General features: G+C 39.9%; 2 protein-coding genes across 2 annotated transcripts in view; both read right to left on the reverse strand.

Annotated features, from left to right (window-relative positions):
• Positions 1-8,723, reverse strand: part of USP3 (ubiquitin specific peptidase 3) — a 102,586-nt gene extending 93,863 nt beyond the window's left edge. Inside the window, exons 1-2 of the mRNA XM_074837980.1 lie at positions 8,550-8,723; positions 769-940 (exon numbers count right to left, since the gene is read on the reverse strand). The gene's annotated coding sequence lies outside the window, so the exon portion shown is untranslated. The remainder of the gene's footprint in view (positions 1-768; positions 941-8,549) is intronic.
• Positions 8,724-9,749: 1,026 nt separating this feature from the next.
• Positions 9,750-11,308, reverse strand: part of RAB8B (RAB8B, member RAS oncogene family) — a 31,242-nt gene continuing 29,683 nt past the window's right edge. The window contains exon 11 of the mRNA XM_074837943.1: positions 9,750-9,948. The gene's annotated coding sequence lies outside the window, so the exon portion shown is untranslated. The remainder of the gene's footprint in view (positions 9,949-11,308) is intronic.

An 11,308-nucleotide genomic window follows, 5' to 3' on the forward strand; every position in this document is an offset into this window, starting at 1 on the left:
CAATTATAGAGTAGATGGTTTCACTGATTTAGTTCTCTGAATTTAGTAATTTAATTATTAGAAAGTAATCAAAATTATCTTTTTAAAAAAATCTCATAAGCTACTCTGGAGAAGTCTCATTATGCATTTTTGAAGGTGAGAAGCACCTTCAAAAGGTGAGAAATTTTGAAAGTGAGAAGCATAAACGTAACTGTTTCCACTGAAGACAACGTGAAATGTCACTGACTTCAGAAAGGATAGGGTTTAGCCAGCCTAGCCCCAGATGTATACCGAATTCCTCTTGAATTTGACATGTAAAGTGAGGGTCTGAAATGCTCATACTTCAGTATACAGGCAGGAAGTGACTGACACATGCTTATACCCAAAACAACTTCAGGTCTGAATGCTGCTAAACACTCCTGAGGAAATTCCAATCTGAACTTTACACTTAGATCCATTTCACATTCGGTAGCTACATTTGTGATTTTAAATAAATAAATTGTTATTGTATGTGTTTTCTCCTTTAAAGATGGCAGATGCATACTTGGTTTAGATTCTTCCCCTTCCACCCCAAGAAAACTGTTTGATGTCAAAAGCTTTTGAGTGAAGGGAGAAATAACTTATTAATACTTACTCTACATGAAATTTAGGAGCATAATCTTACAACTAAGTACACTAAGTTTGCCAGCATTTTTATCTTGCATAAACAAGCACATAAAGATCATCCTGTTGAAATGTTTCATCTTACTGAAAAAGCATCATTTGTGTGCTATGGGGAACAATACTTACTCTTTGAATACAGGTGTTTAAAGACAAGAACGGATAATAAATTTTTATGATGTTTCTTTGGTTCCTCTTATTTCTTCTGGAAGAGTAACATTTTAATTATTATTTTAATCTTCAGCTCAGCTGATTAAAAACATCAATCAATCACTTTCTTTTGCATCCAACTTCTTGACATCTGTAAAAAGAAGCATAAAAACTTCAGTCAAATACTATATGCTTGCTGTGAGGAAAAGTCTCATGTTACCAGAAAAGAAAACATACTACGTATTAGGCCAAAAATGTCTCCTTCAGAACTAGTTCTTAAGCAAAAGAACAAACTGAAGAGGGATTCACACAAATCACGTTCCTGCTCCCACTTGTAACACTCTCTAATTGCATGGAGTCCTCCTAGGAAATCCATGCTGCCTTTGAAAACACAAGCACATGGGAATTTTTGGTTTTTCCTTAATACTGTATTACCAGTTTGCCCTGCCAGTGGTCCCTGGGCTGAAAGAACCTAAACCCATATGTTTTCTGGGCTCTTTAGCCACTATCATTTAATAAATCAATTAAGTATCACATTTTTAAAATACTTTCCAGGACTTTTGTTGTTCTTACATGCACAACATTTCAGATGTCCAGAAAAATCAAGCATGATAAGAAAGACAGATGTAGTTAACACGCTACCATAATAAATTAAATCACAATTCACTCCTTTTTAAATGGAATGGCCCATTTTTGAGACTCCAATAGCAGAAATGAAGTCTAAACAACTTAAGCCAAGAAGTGGGAGTTAGATGCCACAAGGGGTGTAGAGCTCTCCTTCCATTTCCTTGTGATATAAGGAAACCCATTCTTTTGTGTTACAATACACCTATAGCATGACTATATAATCTCAAGTCCAAATGTAAGAGTATTCACTTCCTGTAAGGAAATATGAATATCCTCACAGAGGTGCTTGAGTGACTGCCATCCTGGTTTAGTCAAGAATTTCTCCTCTCAGGAAGAGGTTATCAAAATAGCTACAAGGTATTCTTTTCTTCTTCAGAAAAGAGAACTTACTTCAGGACATCTTATCATAGTTTATATAATAAAGTTTGAAGTCAGCTTAGTACAACTTTGTCCAAACTGGTTGACCAGTCATAAGACTATTCTGTTAAAAGGTGTGTACAGTGGGATCATGCTAAGTACCTTATTTTTACATTTTCTCCACTATGAACAGTGTAGGGGTACTACACACCTTGCACAACTACGTGTATTTCAAAATTTGCTCAGGAAGCGTTGAGTCACAAAATGTTCTGCATGTATCATATCTAATGTATGAAAACAAACCCCAAAGGATTACTTTTAATATATATATCTAAATGTTAACGACCAACAGAAGCAAATTTTAACTTCTGAAAAAACATATTAAATATAACTTTAAAAAAAAAGCTTCTTGACTTCAGCTAAAATGGTGGAAGAAAATGGAGTTGTTTTGCTATTGCAAAGCTTACTGTGTTGAAATAAAATGTTACTTCCATTAACTCTGTAGCAAGATCAATCCATTAATTCTCATCTAAGTTCAAGACCTAGTCCTCAACTTAAATCCATTACCCATAGTTAAACATTTAAATTTAATACCGAATCATTTGTCTTATTATTGAAGAAAGCTACAACTGAACTATTAAGTTCTCAGGTGTGTCATATCCATGAGCAGGTTTGATTTATGCATTTCGAACAGCTGTCTGACAAAAGCCAAGTAAACATATATTGATTTTTTCCTTCCCCTAAATTCAAGAAGGCATCAGTTGCTCTAAATGTGTAGAGAGATTATAGAGGATATTAGACACTATCTGGGATGCTGGTGAGCTAAAAAGGATGTCACTCTTTAGACTCTTTAGAAGGCGGCAGTATTTTTATGTTCTACATTTCAAAAATGCCAGATACTCAGGATCATTCCAGAAAAGTAAAATCTGACATCTTGCTTCAGTTTTGGCTGCCTATTCAACAAGTAAACGTTTACAGACAGATTTCAAATTCCCTGTACTTTAATTAAGCCCAACAAAAACAAACAGAAGACTTTGGAACACACACACAAAATTTCCCACCATGTTCATCTTTCAGAGTTGATGAAAAACCACCACTGACTGCTGAATGGCCTTACACAGCTGTACAACACTTGGAGTGGATGTATCCAACTGCCAAAAACAGTGCAGGCTGACACAGCAAAGTATCCAGCACCAGGATATGCTGAAGTCTCCAATTCTTTAACATGAATGTTTAGTATGTGCTTGGCTCTTCAGAAAATAAGAAGTTAAGACGTAACAAAGGCATGGTGGCTTGGAAGCCTCAGGGAACCAAGTAGCTCACATCACCAGTTAAATGCTTTGGTGGTACCAGTTTTAGATAATTTGATTACATTTAAAGGTTTTCTTGACTGTCCTGGAGGCTCTTCCCACATTTTAACCTAGAACCACAACCCACTTACTGCATAGCTTTAGACAACTTATATATTCACTAGTTTTTTCTGAAACTTATAAAATTGTTCTATAACTAACCTAACTCACTGCATCTTGTCCACTCATAAAAAGACTTTCTATCACAATATGGCAGCTACAGTTTTAGAACATTGTTCTTAACCAAGACTGCTGGCCAGCAAATCAACACCTGGTATTAGGATCATTCAAAATAAGTAATTTTATTAATAAAAAGCATTCCTGTGAATGTTACGTTCTACTTTGCCATTCTCTCAATTTGAGCTATTACAAAAAAGTGTCAAAGTCATTTTGCAAGCCCTCCTATTTCTGACAACTAAACAGAAAAGTGGTTAAACTTGAAAATAATACTCGTCACTTGTACCTAACTCTTAACGAGCACATGAGTTGTGACAATACACTAGATTACCACGTAGCTTTTTAATGTAAAATTATGAAAAAGTTCCCCAGACAACAGGCTAAAAGTTGTGCAGCAGTAGTTCCAGAAAAGAACTCAAAAGTCCAATTATTCTGTTTTCTTTTAAAAACATAATTAACAACTGCTACTAAAAATAATATGCAAGACAAACAGTTTTTGATTCCAGAGAAGTGAAATGGCACCACCTAGTGACTTACAGATGTCAAAATCAAGTCAGGAAAGTTGTCACTTCTTTCACTTCCTCACAAGTCAGTACATTCAAGTTTGGAAACAATAGCAAAAGGAAATGTAAAAATACACACGAATGCTGGAACACTTACTATGGAATAAGGAACTGAAAGTCAAGTGTTATTACTCAAGGATTATTTTTCTACCAAACTAGGTATCTACAGTCTTTAGTATATTAAAATGTTTTTGGAGGCATATACCGTATAGATTTAATAGTCACATACTACTGACCTAAATATCTTCCCAGGAAAGCCAAATACTTTTTAAGCAATGGCAACAACAGCTTATTAAGGAGTTTTCTATCAATTAATGATAACACATGTAGCCATCAAAATTTATGAATAAAACTCAAGTAACTTTAGATGCATCTAACTCTTCACTGATGAAGTCAAGTTTAGGCAGCGGCCCCTTCTCTTCAACTAATAACAACACATCGTAGTTGCACAGGCACCATGAATCACTCATTCACATTTCCAGCAGATTGCCTAAAAGCTGCAAGCATAGAACACTTCTAAGCTACTTTTATAGAACTAAACTTTAACTACTTCTGTACAGACTGCATACATTTTATAAAATATTTTAGGAATTCATCTATTAGAAAAATATAGACAAAAGCAGAATGTTTGCTACTTTTTACATTTTTTTCCTCTGTGCTTTTCTTAAAGGAATATATTAAAAAAACCCCCATAGTCACATTTTTCTCAGCAAGAAGTCATATGCCCTCTGGAGGACTATTAAGGAGGGCTTTTCCTTTAGGAATTTCTATACAAAAAGTGAAAGAGTGAAGGAGGTTGCACAGTGGAGATTCTACACTCTTCAGACATTCTTCACCAGTTTCCTCTTTTGTTCTTTGCTTTCTGTGTGTATTTAATAAATACAAAGAACAGTTTCTTGATTTGCTAGAAAAGTTAAGTCTCTAGCAACTCAACAAATCCCCGCCAAAACCCACCACTCTAAAGTTGTAGGGTCTCCCACTCTAAAAAGTGGGACAGGTTGAAATTATAGCATCAGACATTTATCTTTTTTTGACACATTGAGAGACTGAAAATCCTTTGTGAAGTACAGTGATCTCTAGCTCTGCTGGCTTCTTCCTTACCCGTAGCTCTATGGCAGGGCAAAGAATACTACCTATTCCTAATAAAAACAAGATAAGTAGGGTTAACTCTTTATTGTAACAGGGTCAAAAGCCGTTAAGAACAGCAACAGATAGGAGAGCTGGCATTGCTCCATACTGCTGCAATCTTCAGCAAGGACAAGTGAAAAAAACTTGTCAGGAAAATCACAGAAGAGCAAGCTACTACAGGTACGGGCCATATTCCAAGAACATACGGATAAAATTCTTTCTCGTTAGAACAAGGACTGGGTCAAACAACTTAATTTTATCCACTAACTTCAATGCATGCAGCTGGCCCAGATCAAATTATTTCTCTATTTCTATGCACCACTTCATCACACCTATTTTAGCTTTAACAGAGCACAGAAACATGTATTTGAACAGACTGCCCTTCCTCTTTCAAAACTGATTTCAGTTCAGACTGAAATTTCTGCCTGCAAGAATGGCAGATACACAGTAAAAATGGGGTCTTGTAATCAGTCTTTTGAGAACACCTGCAGAGCCCACTTCAACGTTTACAAAAACCTGCATGATTTTCAAAATGTGATTTTTTTCAAAACTTTATTTGCAGATACAGGAGGTATTATTTATAAAAATTAATTGCTAGTTGTTTTAACCATCATGGAGACAAACATAGTGCAAGTCCACAGACCTCCATCTGAAATGATGACTTTTCCAATTTCAGCTACAGATAGAGTCATGGGACTAAAACTTCTGGTCATAAAAAGCAGTAGAATAAGGAACAGACACGTTAGATTATCTTCCGATTCTAAAAATTTCTATGAATACCCTGAAGAAAAAGGCATGCAAATAACTCAAAGAGAACACTGGAACAAATATGCCTTTTTAGGACTAGTTATTCCTGTATTTTGTCTTTAAGTTGGTTGCACTAAACTTTTGATAAGCTAATGTTCACCCACTGAATTAGTTACGTAAGATACATTAAACTGCTCCCTAAAATTAAAAGAAAAAAGATAATTTCTACTACCTAAAGCCTAATAATAAGGAACTTCACTAACATTTAAATTTTAGGACCCTGCATGTCTTGAAATAAAAGTAGCAGAAAATTTCATATGAAAACTTGCCTCTGCTCTAAACCTCACTTTTGACATAGGTGAAACCTCTGCAGTGGAGGCTGAGCTCACTTGTTGGAAACCATTGCTCTAGATCAAGAATGACAGACTTGCTGTGGAGTCTTTCAAGAGGCACTTAAGCATCTGACATCTCCTTTAAAACTAGAAGGAGCATGAACCTTTAGATCTTGAATTAGTGAAACTAGTGAGAGTGGTAGTATACCATCAGGGTATGGGGGGGTTCTTTGGTGACCAACTGAAAATCAGAAGCACAGAGCAATTTTATTAATAGATGGTATCACTTAAAATAATCTAACTATGGTATATGTGCAAAGATGGAAAACATATAGAGATGTTGACTATCTCAGCCACCTCTACAGCTGAATCTTTGATTATTAATGTAATCTAGTATTTGGCACAGTTATAAACACAGTCTTCGTCTTGGTTGCACAGGAAATGCTTAGGGCACTCTGACTGACTTCACACGCTATAGACACAATCACGGCTCCACACAAGACATGCACTTGTGTCTGTCAAAAGTTCAGTGAATCAGGTATGTAATTCATTGGTATGGAGAAATACACACTAATCACAATCAGCATTGGTCACCTTTTTCTCAAAGCAAGAAGACTTTGGAAAGATTTTTGGAACACACATAAAAGTTTGCACTTGTTATTTGGAAACTGACAGTAAACATAAAAATAATATATTTTTCTCTTGGTTTAACATTGAAAATCTATCTCTTGAAAGATAACTGGTAGAACAATCTCATTATCATTTGGCACATATTACCTGAATCATGAGAAGCCACATATAGAGGACATTTACTGTTTGAGTTATTAAACATCTGTGTCATAAAATGATAATTACAGGGTAAGTATCACAGAATGCAATTCTGGGTCAGTGAAGCAAGCCGTTGCTTTTGCACTCAACCATAGTCACTCATCTGACATTTTATATACAAGTCACAAAACAACATGACATCAAAGGCTACCATATGACACTTGCAACCCGGTTCTCAAAAAACTTACCTGACTCTATTAACTTTGTGTTCTCACTTATATGGAATTTAAATAAAGGGAAAGAACACTTTTAAAGGTTAAATTAAATACATAATTCTATATCCTTAAGCAAAATGCAATTTGAAAAGTTTATTGTTCAATCACTTTGATCTTTACAGAAAGAGCTATGCTGTTCTAAGTTGAAGAAAACTGGCAAGTAGTAATAACTCATGAAAACTTCCAAATACATGGTTAAAAGGGAGTTTCTTCTAACTAACTTTCAATAAAGAGCAGTGATAAATAACATATAAACTACTTGGTTTTAAATTATCTTTCTTTCCAAGAGGTGACCCTTCCTATAGAAGGGTTAATTAATAGGGTTAACCCTATTAGCTGTGATCTTTAATTTGCATCATACACTCAAATTTAAAAATTAAAGTTCCTAAGTTTTATTATTTGCTTTAAGGCTGCAATAACTTTATTTTCTATTATTAAACCTAACTCTTGAGAAAGTATGTTGCCGCAGAGAACTGCTACTATTGAATACTGTTAGCTCTTTGTCCGATATGATTCCACACTTAAGGAATCTCCAGTGAAAGGGAACTATCATACAACTTCAAAAGTCTGCCATAGGTAAATCAGAATAGTTCCTGGAACAGAACAGAAAACACCACTCCAAAGATGAGCACATTTTTCCAAACTGATGTTTGATGGCTACCACCAATTTGCACATCAACAAACCACACAAGGGGAGAAAACAACAGGGAGACCAGCCAGATGAAAGCCCTTGAATCAAAGAGGGGGGGAAAACCCCTAAAGAACTTTTATTCATATTTTATTTCTCACTAGCATCTGAAATTTCTAATAAGGATCTCCATGAGGCAAATTGGTTAGAGTTGCAGAGTAAATACCACAAAAGAAATACATTCTAAAGAAGAGTGCATTTCCCATGACAAGAAACTATTTTTTAATTTTAAGAAAAATTAAACTAGTAATTTCACCTCTGATGTGGACAGGGTGGTTAAAAAGCAGTTAAATAACTCTACCTGTTTATGCAAACTACATTACTACTGCAAGAGGAACAACTAACCTAATTACACTGTGTGAGAAAATACCGAAAGGCAGGACCAGCTTCTAAAAACACTTTTGGTAAAGTCCGTTTCCTACCCCAGCTACGGTTCTTGGGAATACCTGCTAGGCACCGAAAATGAAACAACAGTGACTTGTAATAAAGTGCGTATGAAAATGGTGGGCCTGCCTCAACATCGGAGCCGGAACGGGCCCAAGCTGGCGCGCAGGGAGCTGCATGCAGAGCCGGCTCGGGGCCAGGCTTCGCCGGGCGGGACACTCCGGGTACACCAGCCCGCCAGAGCAGCTGGAGCCGGGCGGGGGCTCACCCAGGGGGCTCGCTCAGCCAGGGTGCTCACACCGGAATGGAGCTTCCTCATGAACGCCCCGGGAGTAACCAAGCCCCAGTCAGAGGTCCCGACTGACCCGAGATCCCCGGTTTTTCACCCCCGAGCACTCCAGCGGAGCAGTGAGGTGTCCACACGGCACGGCCTGTACATCCCCAGCAACCTGCCCCGGCAGCCTGACTGAGGGCTGGGGACGCCCACGGCCAGGGCCCGCAGCTGCCGAGGATGCCTGGGGGAGGGCCCGAGCGGGCCAGGCCACGCTCCCGCACCCCGCCAGGCGCTGCTGTGCCCGGAGCTGCCTCCCCGGCCGGTGGGCCGGGGGCAGCCCGCGGGGGCGGCCCCACCGAGGCGCCTGAGGAGGGGCCAGGGCGGGGGGGGAGCTGCCGGCGCCATCTCAGAAAAGCGCGGGAGGGCCCGGCCGGGCAAGACCGAGACCGCGGCACGGCCGGGGGGCCCGCGGGGGTGGGGCGGCCGGGCTCGAGGGGAGCAGAGCTCAGAGCCGCTGGGGTCGGGGCCCGGCCGCTCCCTCAGCCCGGGGAAGGCGGCTCCTGCCCGCAGCCGAGGCGGAGAGCAGCTGCCGGCAGCCCGGCCCCGGGGAGGGTGCCCAGCGCCGCCCCCTCCGCCGGCAGCGCCATGAGGGGGCCGGTGCCCGGCGCCGCCGCTTTGCAGGCAGCCGCGCTGGGATCCCGGCACCGCGCGCGTGCGGGGAAGCAGCGGGCTGTGGGCCCGGGCGGCGGACGAGCGGTAACAGCCCGGGCCCGCACCCTGCGGCGCGCTCTTCCCTCGGCCCCCCAAGGCGGCGCCGCCGCTATCCCCGCAGCCCGGGAGGTTTCCCCGCAGCCGGAGTGCGGCTCCCCGCCGGGACCAACCTGCCGCCACGGCCTCGGTCGCCTCGAGGCTGTGGGGAGAGCGCAGGGGTCCTGAGGCGCCGCGGGACGACGCCGCTCCCCTCAGGCGGCGCTGGGCGGGAAGGGGGGTCGGCGCCGTACCTGCTCCGCGAGACAGGGAGGGGAAACGCCTTCAGTTCCACCTTGTGCTTCACGGGTGGTTTTCCTCCTCTCCCTTGAAACAGATAAAATAGCTGCACAGTAATGTAGGAGAGTGTGCTAAATAGGACGTGGCACTTAAAGAACAGTTAATTAACTGAATACTATTTTTAAAGGATTGCCCATCCCACGTTTGGCACAGGGAGCTGCTTAACCATTTCCTAATTTCAAATACACTTACCAGTGCTTGTTCTTGAAAATTACTTACAAACAGTACTTATGACACACATGGGTTGCCTTTTCCCTGTACTTTATTGGTTCAGAGCATAAGTGTGAGTTTTACAAAGTCAATGCGTTTCAAGTGAGGAAGCTCAGAAGCAGTACTCAGCAGCGTTAGACATTAATCACATGGACAGAACTTTCTCAGACTTCTTGGAAAAATTCCATCCTTCATCTAGAACACATACCAGAGCTAGTTAGTTGCTATGTTGCCTAGAAAAAAAAAAAAAAAGAAAAAAATAACACTAAGGATTTGCAAACAGCCTTGAAAAATCAATTTTCTTTAAAAAATAACCACCATTATTGACATAATTTGCACTTCACATGTATTAAGTTGGGTAGGTAAACACTACACTTTTCTTTAGAGATGAGCACATTGCTAGTGGTGCAACAAAAGTAGGTACGTGGATGAAGTGCTTAAAGTGTCACAAATTGTGAATGTACACAGTTGAGAAAGGTGCCAGGTTGGCAGTTCTGGAGCTGGGATTTTCTGTCCCAAGATAAATATGTTCACAGTAGCATCATTTCTTTATGCTGTTCCATAAAGGTGTTAAAGCAAGTCAAAAAGGTTAGTGAGCACAATGGTAAGTAACATTTCCCTGAGAAATCAAACCCCATTCTGATAAAAGTCCATCAATCTGAGAGACCACTGCCTAACACAAGGCCTTGGGATACGACTCACAGCTACTACTGCAGACACTCCTCTGGAGTGGTGGCATAAGCAGAAAAAGTCACAAGTGCTGTAAGACATCTCAAGTATCTACTCAAGGAAGGTATTTAAGACTAAATAAGGTGAAATTCTCAACACTTGGTCTATGTTTACAGAATTCTTGTTCACTCTGAAGTCAGTGCAATGTATTCAGTAGTACAGTTCAAGTTACACAAGCTTTCCACAATTCATTAAACATCTTAAGTCCTTGGACAAGGAAAATGCTTGTATCCCGCTCAAAACTTACAACTTTATTTCTCAATAATTCCTCCAAACATCCTCTGTGCTCAGAGGAATTTATGTAATATTTGTTCAAACCAGAAGCTTAGTGCTGATGTGCTCTGCTGAAGACAGTAAAAAATTTTTGAAGCAACTACAAAACATCCTAGAGCATAAAAATTCCCTTCAGTATGTTTTGCATTCCATTCCATGCCCCTTCTTTAAACCTTTAGATGGCAAGGATAACATTATGCAACATAAAAGCTTCATTTATGTATCTCCTGTAATATTTCAAAACAATTTTTAGGAAGATTCTAATCTTCATTACTTCAGTATAGTGCAAGAATTCTAAAGAGCTGCTAGTCAACCAAGTTAGAAAAAGAATCATTAAAGAAAAAGCCAATTTACCAGATTATAAAAACTGGATACTTTCTACACATGTACCAACAACTTGCCTCTGGTCTACAAGTGTGCACTATTTGTATAGTAATTGCTAGTCTGCAACCAAAAATAGATCCAGGAACTGTAATAAATCACCATTTTTAAGCGGTGTAAGTATGCCTGCTATTTCCTTTTAACAAATGGAGAATGCATATTTTAAAATGTTATTGGGATGCAGATGCATGCCACTAACTTCTGTGAGAA

Source organism: Strix aluco, chromosome 12 (genome assembly GCF_031877795.1).
Source record: "Strix aluco isolate bStrAlu1 chromosome 12, bStrAlu1.hap1, whole genome shotgun sequence".
NCBI classification, from domain to species: domain Eukaryota; kingdom Metazoa; phylum Chordata; class Aves; order Strigiformes; family Strigidae; genus Strix; species Strix aluco.